Raw genomic sequence first — 10,665 nt, 5'->3', positions numbered from 1 at the left:
GGCACTTAGAGCTATAAACTTCCCTCTAAGGACTGCTTTCAGCATGTCCCTAAGGTTTTGTTGTATTGTATTGTCCTTTTCATTTAGTTTCAGGAATAGTTTTATTTCTTTCTTAATTTCTCTTTTTACCCATTCATCATTCAGGAGTGTGTTGTTTAATCTCCATTTGTTCTTCAAAGCATAAAAATTTGCTCCTTAATAATTAGTAAATGTGAAAAACATCATTAAAATCTACCTGATGACTTTATATGCCAAAGAACTCAGAAAGTAACCGACTGTGACAAGTAATAATCACACATATAGAGATTAGAAACGCATGTGCAAACATCTTAATGTCAATTGCATTAAAATGAATTTTTCTGTATGAAAAAAAAGTATATTAAGATTAACCCCCACAGAGACTGTCAAATAGGTTGTAAAGTTTAGAAGTATAGGAATACTATGAAAATGGTCAACTAATTTGGTAACTTGCAAACAATTTAGAAGATATTTACCTCTGTAGAATAGGTATTTCGATGATAATAGGACTTCGATTTCTTGCTTGTTTTTTCGTTTTCACTTTAATCCCATAACCTTCCATACCTAGCTAAAAATAAAGATAAAAGGAAGCATATTGGTTGAGAAAATAGAGTTATCAAGTCTGGAGGTTTTGATCGAGCCTTAGGAACCAGATAGGGGTAGTAGAGACAGCCAGCAGATGCAGTATGTAAAAAGAATCCCTAATGAGTGGAAGCCCTAAGCGTGATGATGGCTGCTGTTTCCTTTCCAGTGTATACTCAGTAATGAATGCGATGTCCACTAAGGGTCTTTCTTCTTAATTTCTTCCCCCAGTAAAGAAGTACAAGACAAGAAGTCTGACGTCACAGCACTCAGCCTGGATTTATTAAAAGCAAAACTAATAACTACAGGACACAGCACACAGAGAGAGGCTCCCTGCTAGGGAAGAAGATGCAGAGCTGGACTTCATCTACCAACACGGAGAGTCTGTGCTCTTACATCCTTCTAGGTAGGGTGGGAATAGCATTGGGTGCTCTTCTCTCTTTTTGATTGGGCAGAACAGATGCATTTTGCTGGCTGGACTCTTTTCATTAAAGCAGGGGTTCTGGTTATGTGCTACAGAGTCCAGAAATTTAAAGTTCCAGTCTGGGAGAGCCTACTTACCAGAATACAGCCAGACCAAAGAATAGACTTTGGACAAGAACCCAGAACCAAGTCATCTTGTGAATGTGAAAGTGTCTGGAGCTTGTCAACATCTGTGTAGTTCAAGACTAGTTATTTCCCATTCTCCTTCAAATCTTCCTTAACCACATAAAAACAGTATATATTTCATACCATCATTGTATCTGGATTTGTCCTGTCTATATAATGTACTATTTCTTGTGAGAGTAAGTCAGTGATTGCACAAAAATAAAATTGCTTTTTAAAAATAAAAGAGATATATTTCATAGGATATTAAATTCAAAAGGGACTAGACATAACAATTTTGGCAATTGGGTAATAAAGAAGAAAACAATCATAAGAGGAAATTGTAGGGGCTTAAAAAACATAGCTACCTAATATATTATGTGCTGATTAAAGAAAAATAAAAACATAAAAATTTAGAGCCATAAAACTGGACAAACAACTTATCCCTCTAGCAAAAATATATTTCAAACATGCAAAAGAAATGAATTCATTGAACCATCTGGACTATGCACTACATGCAGAAGCAGGTGATACCACCCAGGAATTTTGTAAAACCAGAAAATGCCAAATATGTGACCCAGGGTGAGAGTAAAAGCTTCATGTAGAAGAACTGTTAAAAATGGGGGGGGGGATCTAGAATGTATCTCTACTGAGGAACCCGCTCCTTCAAGAATAAAGAATAAAAAATAAAAAATTAAATAAATTAGTCTGAAGCCTAAGTAGCCATCAGAAAACATTCCAAAGAGAATTAACATGAATAAAACATTTGAGAACTTTTTAAAATTTTCAATTAAAATATGAGAATATTCGTGCATTTTTGAAAGTACAGAGGAATAAAGGATTGATTGGTCATACACACAAGTGGAAGAAAACCACCAAACAGCATTAGAAATGAAGCCTAAATTACAAGGTGTCTAATATTTTTAAAATTACAAGTTTTGAGCATATTTAAATTAAAGTGTAACAAGAATGGAAGATTGAAAAACAATCGAGTGGAAATGAATAAAACAGAACAGTATAAGTGTTCAGAGAGAATGTACTGAGGCTAGAAATGCAGTACGTGGGGTGGTCTCTGCTGTTGCAAACTCTGAAAGCAAGCAAGCAATCCAATGGTACTAGAACATAAGACTTACATTCTAAGAAAATATTACATACACAAAAACATTTGAATTCTGGAAATGAAGGCAATTCCCCCACAAGATACTCTGAGAGTACTAGCAATTGTAATGCCACTGAAAGTCTATGTCCTTCAGAGCAGGCTACTCTTAATCCCAAGTCATTGGAAGTTCTCTTGTCAAGTATATTTTACTGGCAACTTAAATATGAAATGAAAATCCTTTTTAATATCCTTCATTTGCCAAGTGATATCCTGTGGCCTCATTTCCTGATACATCATTAATTTATTCATGAAAATTATGTGTGGTATTGTCAACAGTGAATAACAAAAACACTGAAAAACAATAGTTATGATACAAAACTTTTAACCACTGATACAAAACATGGTTGAAAAAAAAAGTGGAGATACACCTGGTCTTGTCAACCTGGGTGTCTGTGATAATTTACTACAAATTATTCTAAACTTGAAACAACAAACATAAAAATCAAAGCATTTGTTTTTGTAGATATTAGAAAACTGATCCCACATTTTATATAAAAATGTTTAAGATACTTGTATAACTATACTTTTGAAAAGAAAATGTTTGGATGGTTTACATTTCTTGGTTGTAAGAGTACTTAATATAAGAACACTATATCCATAAAAATAGAGGAAAACATCCAGAAGAAGCATATTATAATCAATTGACTTTTGAAATCAATAAAATTCATTGCGGAAAAGATAGCTAGATTGAACCATTCTCTTTTAAATTAAAATTATATGGTCAAAATTCATTGCATTAAATTAAATAATGTTTAAATGTAAGAGTCCTATTAGAAAAACATACTCAAAAATGAAAATTGCTATTTGTTTGATCATGCCTCATGTGTCAGGGGAAACTAGAAATATTCCTTTCTGTTATTAACAGATGATTGTTCATATTACTACATGTTGGAAATAAGAACGGATATTTAAGTGCTATAGCTACTAAGCTAAAAGGAATAAAATATATTATTTACATGTTATTCTGTAAACACAGTAAAGACTATACTATCCTATGAATGAATAAAATGGGGACAATGAGGACTTAGTACAACTCAAAAATAAAAATAGTAGAAAACCAACATGTACATTGGGATATTAGCACTGTTGCTCTTTGAGAAATAATTATAAATATAAATATTTCTAGTAGAGTAAGTCAAGAAATTAAGTGTTAATACATAAAATTAAAAGGCCAAAAAGAAATGAGAGGCATTTTAAAAGTATATCATAATATCATTTTCTCATTTAAAATGGAAATGTTCACATCTGACTCTTTCTTCACATTTAGAAGTTTCAAACTCTCAAGGCAATATCTGAGCCCTTTTTATTGCCTTTTCATGTTTCAAGACAGTCTTGTTATGTAGCTTACACTAACTTGAAGCTTACACCTATAATACAGGCTGTCTTTGAAATCAAATGGGTCCCCATGCTTCAGTCTCCTGAGTACTGGAATTAGAGGTCTGAACCATCACATCTGACATGACACACTGAAAATTTTTAAATCTAGAAATAAGGACACAGAACATAGGTGGGCAAATAGCTCTACTACAGAGAAAGTACAGATAGACAGATGAGAAGTAGATAGATGATAGTTAGAGAGATAGATAGATGATAGATAGATACAGATAGATAGGTAGATAGATAGATACCAGATATAAAGATAGAGAAAATTAAAGTATGCAATACAATCATACACATAAAATAAAATAATTAATTAAATGTTTTATAAATAAGAAATAATTAAAATAATTCAAAATATCTACTAATAAACATTTCCTTACAGAAACCCTTAAACCTAACAATTAATGGTAGACTATAAGCCTGATCACTTGATATCTCTTGGTTTCCTGCCTCTTCCCATTATAAATCCATCTTTCTTCAAAAAAAAAATATCCAATCACATTTGTACCATTTTCACCACTAATAACTTTAAATTTCTTTTTTTTCTCCGTGTATAACTTTAATGATTTTTTTTGTATTTCATAGAATACATCTTAATCATATCTAGATGCCCTTCCCCAACTGCATCCCCCCATCTACCTCCTATCAGATTTCATGCCTTCTATCATATATGTTAATGCCTATTGAGTTGTTTGTGTACCCAGGTGTCCCTAGGTGTAAGTTCATCCGCTAGAGTCTATTCAGCTTATCTGGAGTCACTCCTTTAAAGAAAACCAAGTCTCCCTCATCCATGAGTCATCACGTGCCAATAGTTCCTCAGCTAAGGTTGAAGCCTGCTGCCCACTTAACCATTTCTATGCTGGATTTTTGTCTGATTGAGTTTTCATGGGTCTTGTTCATGCTGTCACCTTTGCTGTAAGTTCATGTGAGTAAGTACCCAGGGGCTTGGAAGTCTCTGTTTCCTTATGTTCATGTCCCAATTCTGGTTCTTACGTTTTTCAGCCCCCTCTTCCTTAATGGTCCCTGGGCTCTGTGTGGGTCAGGTTTAGTATAGGAGTCCTACCCACAGACACTCTGCAGTCTCTTTTTCTCTATACTTTTTCCAATTGTAGCCTTCTGTGTATGTCACACTTTGTTGTATGAGGAAGTTTTGTGGGTGAGAGTTGAGGGATGTGTTAGTATTCTTTCTACAGCATGTTCCACTATGTTCCATGAGCTTTAGGTGTAGAGGTTCCATTTTGGATGTGTCATTTAGGGCTGGGCATCTCTTAGACACATAGTCTATGTGTGTGACCAGTTGTGAAACTCTGTAGAAGTCTTCATCTGTTGAAAAAAGATAAAGTCAGTACTTTGATGAGTAGTGAACTGTGTATTTCTCTGTAAATACAAGGATTCATATTCAGCACACAGTAAGAAAATACATGTGTCTAGAGATATGAGAGAGAGAGGATTTTCTCAAGTACCTATGACCTCTCCAGCTATGTGTATTTGGCTATGCTTATAGTATCACACTCAAGTTACCTTCCACTGAGTGGGCTTTAAGTCCAATTAGAGAGTTATTGATTATCCACAAGATAAAAGTGTCATTACTGCATCGCCATAGTTTGTTGGTCATTGATTTGGTTATTAGACCTCAAAGTTAAGGTTGGACCATTGATTGATTTTCTCCCTTAGCAGCCTGCATAGTAACAAACATTTGATTCCATTAGTTCAATCTGTGCTACTTAGTAGGAATGACTATGTGTAGAGGATTAGAACATGCCAAGTTACTAAGAATTCTCTGTAACAAAATAGGTAGTGCAATGGTTTGAATGAGAATGTCCCTCAGAGACTCTAAGTATCTGAACACTTTTTCCCCACTTGGTGATTCTGTTTTGAGAGGTTTAGGAAGTGTGATCTTATTTGAGGAAGTACATCACTGGGGCTGGGCTTCGGCTTTGCACATTTCCAGTCTGTTACTTTCTGCTCCTGTGCCTGATGGGATATGTGAGAAAGGCTCTTGCTGCAGAAGCCCAAAGGCCCTACTTCAATCCCCAGAATCATGTAAAGCAGCTGTTTTCAGGGACTCCTATCTGTAACCTCCGTATTCCCACAGCAAGGTGGGTAGTAGAGGCAGGAGAATTGTTCAGAACCTAAGACAGCTACCCTGGAATACTCAGTGTGGCAGAAATAGCAAGAGAAACTTTGAAATAGTTAGAGAGAAAAGGAGAACCAGGTCTGAAAGTTGTATACTCCAGATCTAATCCATGGCATGAGCAAAATCACAAAGCTACACTCATCCTCCCAACTAATAATGATAATAGTGGTGAATAGTAAAGTATATATGCATATACATATGGTTATGTCAAGAGTAATTTAACATTAGGACATTAATTATAATTAATCACAAGAATGGGGTCAATAAAAAGAATCATTGGACAAGACATAAAAAGTATTTATTAAAATTCAAAATCCATACATAAAACTATTAGTACAGTAATAATTATTTTCTTGAAGATAATAAAAATTGATGTTAGGAAAAATATGCATATACATATGGTTATGTCAAGAGTAATTTAACATTAGGACATTAATTATAATTAATCACAAGAATGGGGTCAATAAAAAGAATCATTGGACAAGACGTAAAAAGTATTTATTAAAATTCAAAATCCATACATAAAACTATTAGTACAGTAATAATTATTTTCTTGAAGATAATAAAAATTGATGTTAGGAAAAAGAGATGTTGAAAATGCAAGTGTTATTAAAAATAGTCAACACTAGATTAGAAGCCATCTCATTAATGTTGGGAATCAGGATGAGAAAGGGTACTGCAGTCATGGCTATTGGACTGTGCCCTGATTGTGCTCTTCCATAAAAGCAGTAATGAGAGCAAAGTAAGAGGTACTTTTTAAAGTTGAGAGCACAATTCTTACAAATTATGTGATTTTTTTTTTTTGCTTTCACCTGAGAAATCCAACAGAAGCTACAAAAAAAAAAAAAAAAAAACAGGCTACAGTAACTGGAAAGTTAAATTCAAATTTGGTAACAAAATTAGCATAAAATCAATAGCTTTCCTATTTGCCATTAGAGAACAGTTTAGGAAATGTTGTGTAATCACATTTATAACAGCAGGGATCAAAACAATGCCAAACTCTTCCTGATATAAAACCTTGCATAACTCCCTTCAACACTTGAGCAAATGTTTTAGAATATTTGAGGTTATGGAAGAAAGAAGAGGAAAATTTTCCAAGAGATTAGATACGAAAATTAAAAATGGAGCTGAAATGAGTTTAGGAGAACTAAAGGAATATAAACTTTGTTCCACAGCTTTATAAGAAGACAAGAATCAGAAATTAGGTATGACTTTTTAACATCATGAATTTCTTTAATTCCTGGACTCTGGCATCTCAATATCATAAGAATTGAATTTATTGGGGGCTGGAGAAATGGCTCAGCAGATAAGAACACTGAATATTCTTGCAGAAAACCTGGGTTGGAATCCCAGCACCCACATGGCAGCTAACAACTATGCATAAAACCAGTTCCAGATCTGACAGTCTCTTCTGTCCTCTATGGGCATTGCATGACACAGGTACACTTACCTACATGCAAGCAATACATGCATACAGGTAAAATAAAAATAATAAATAAAATGTTTTTTAAAAAAGAATTGTTTTTGAATGAATGATCCAAGTGAGGAGTAAATGAATGAATTCATGTTTGTATAGTCAGGAGAGAATGGTACAGTAACTCTTCAATTTTAGTTCAAGCTGCCTTTCCATGGAAATGAAAACTATATACAAAATAATTTGCTTCATGAATATCTGAGACTCTGAAACTCTACCAAAAGTAGGAATCTATGTGTCAATATCTCCAAATTTCAATATTTATCACTAGATTGAAGAAATGAAGTCCTCAAGATTGTAAGGTGCAAGCTTCACATGTCAGAAGACTTTGAGAAAAACATGCTTCTCACCCTGTACTCCTGGATTTTCCCCTCACAGTCACTATGGGAGACCAAAAACGCAGCTGGAAGCTACTGGGTTGTCACAGTGGGGCAGTCACTTGAAATGAAGGAGCTAAAAATAAAGTGAACAGTAGTGCCACGTGAAAGATTAGCCATAAAGGACTTAGGCCTTAGAATTATAGTTATCACTGAAAAGCTGTTTGAACAGATACTAAAAGTGGAAAGAAATTCTGACAACACATCAGAAAGGATTTTCATAGAAAGCTTAACTGAATTGGTTCATGAAACATCAGATATGTCCAGTGAGTATAGAAGGGTTAGCTATTTTAACTTTGACTGAAAATAAGTTTGTTCAAAATTTAGCCCCAATTGTGGTAAAAAGCTGATGTTTGAAAACCAGCACTTAGTTAATTTCTATGAAAGTCACATAATTAGGAGATATTTAATACATAACATAGATAAGGCTATAGATTTTTAAAAATCAGAAAACCAAGTACAAAGTCTGGAATAGAGCACTGAATGTTGCAGCTTTTCTTTATTTGATTTGTTATTTCAAATCTTGCTTTTCTTGTATAAATGAACAAGTCTTTCATGTATTAATTCATAGCATATTTGGAAATTTGCAGAAGAGTAAAATGATTGCAAATGCTTTCTTTAACCAAGAATGTCATTCTAGAGATTTTTACACACTATAATATATTACCTGCTTTCCTTTCTGCTTTAATCCAACAAATGGAGAAAGTCACTTAACAGAGGAAGGATTCATTTTGGCTCATGACTTTAGGGGATGAAGTTCCTTATGGAATGGAAGGCATGGCAGTCAGATTGTGATGGTACACATGGAGATGAATGTTGTTACTCAGCTCACTCTTCCCTTTCTCCTTATTTTTATTTTTACAGTTTCAAAAGTGTGATTAGGAAGGAAAACATGAATTTTTCTACACTTTATTTTATGGATAACAATTTACACATTAAATAACACTACAATAGAGTTATTATATATTCAAATGTATATTTTTATCGAACTTTTTTGAATTTCCTACAATAGATCTTAATCATATTTAGACCTCTTCCCTATCTGCATGCCCCCATTCTCCACTCACAGCAGTGCATGAATTCTGTCACAAATGTTAAGGCCTATTGAGTCAAGTTTGTGTACCCAGATGTCCCTTGGTGTGAGTTCATCTAGTGAAGCCTAGTCAGCCTATCTAGTGTCACTGCCTTGAAGAAAACCAACTCTGCCTCACCCAGAAGAAATCAGCTGACAATAGACCAATAGATCCTCACTCAAAGTTGAGGCCTGTTGCTCATTTCCTGAGGGCTATGATGTTTTGCTTTGTTTTGTTTTGTTTTGTTTTGTTTCTGATGAGTTTGCATGAGTCTTGTGCATGCTGTCTCTGTTGCTATAAGTTCATATGAGCAAGTTCCCAGAAGCTTAGATGACTCTGTTTCCACCCTTGGAAACACCACCCTTGATTCTTTCAATATTTTCACTCCCACTTCCACGATGATTCTTGAGCTCTGGGTGGGTGGGTTTTACTATGAGTCCTATATAGGACTCAACTGAAGTTTCTTATTCTCTACAATCTGGCCAGTTGAGGGCTTTTGTGTTCACCACCTCTGTTGCATGAGGAAGCTTCGCCAATGAGAGTTGAGAGATGCATTAATATTCTCTCCAACCCATGTTCCACTATATTCTCTGAGCCTTAGGTATAAAAGTTCAGTGGATTTATTATAATGGTAGATGTGTCACTTGAGTTGGGCATCTCGCAGGCTCTTATTCTGTGATGCCTCCAGCCACAGGTAGTTTGCTAGATTTGTAGAATCAGGCATAAATTCTCTCTGATTGAGTGGCTGTAAGTCAAATTAGACCACTGCATTATAGATGCCAGCACACAGAATTCTTATAGTCACATTCAGTGTGTCTTTTTTTTCTCTGTTAAACCTCCTGGAGCCAAGGAACACCCAGAGGTATGTCTCCTAAGTGATTCCAAATTCAGTCAAGTTGACCAGATAAGCAATCATGTGTGATATCTAGTGGGATAGTAAAGAAATGCACATATCCACTTCTGCCTATCAACATCTTGGAAAGGTAGAGTGCAGTCACATGTATTCTCCTTTTTCCTTTCTTCATCTCTTTTCTTTTATGCTCAAGCCAAAAACTGCATTGCCAGAGAAAAGGGGAAAGATACTAGTACTTATGTTGCCCCTTTTTATCTGAACACTCAACCCCCATTTAACTATAGAAAACATGCTGTGATTGCAAGCAACACTGTGGTAGATGAACAAAACTATCTGACAAGCTTTGAGCTTGCTATAACAAGAAAGTCGAACCTCTCCCAGTATTTTCCCCATGAGACAAAACATTATATAGACTCAAACAATATTTAAAAAAAGAAAGAAAGAAAACATGCTGTGAATGGGGGGTTAGAATATGGGTAGATAGATCACTTACCACCCTTCCCAGCTTTCCAGGATGATTTAAGTTCTGGTGCACTTTACTTTCTGCCTTTAACCTGGTAGCATAACCCCTTCTATTTACAGAGCTACGAAGACTTACTATCCCTGTTAAGGAAACTATCATACTGGCCACTCAGAAATATTTCTCCACACCCATGATATATATTTCCTTTTTTCTCTATGACTCAGTAACATGCTTTTTCTGTTTAATTTTGTAGATATATTGCCATTTCTAGAAATATAAGTCAATGTATACAATGTTGCTTATTTAGGTGATTTGTTCACCAAATATTAATGTTGTGATTGTTGCCTGTAATTTTGGTATATTAGTAGGTTTTGCTGCTTACTATTCTGGGTATATCAAAGTTAGTTTAATCATTCACATGGTAATAGAAATTATTTATTTTCAGTTATTATCTGTAAAGTTAGCCTTAGTGTTGTAAGAATGGAGGGACTGGGATTTATGCTTGCTGTACGTTTATCTTTTTTAAAAGAAGTAAGTTACCCAAGAATAAGGTGTATAGAAATG

General features: G+C 34.7%; 1 non-coding gene across 1 annotated transcript; it reads left to right on the top strand.

Moving 5' to 3' along the window:
• Positions 1-9,940: 9,940 nt before the first annotated feature.
• Positions 9,941-10,061, top strand: LOC115066879. The gene has a single exon (XR_003846322.1). It is a non-coding gene; the product is annotated as a small nucleolar RNA SNORA28 (small nucleolar RNA).
• Positions 10,062-10,665: the final 604 nt, after the last annotated feature.

This window comes from Nannospalax galili, unplaced genomic scaffold (assembly GCF_000622305.1).
Source record: "Nannospalax galili isolate Female #2095 unplaced genomic scaffold, S.galili_v1.0 scaffold844, whole genome shotgun sequence".
Classification (NCBI taxonomy): domain Eukaryota; kingdom Metazoa; phylum Chordata; class Mammalia; order Rodentia; family Spalacidae; genus Nannospalax; species Nannospalax galili.
This window is presented reverse-complemented; position numbering and strand designations above follow the sequence as displayed.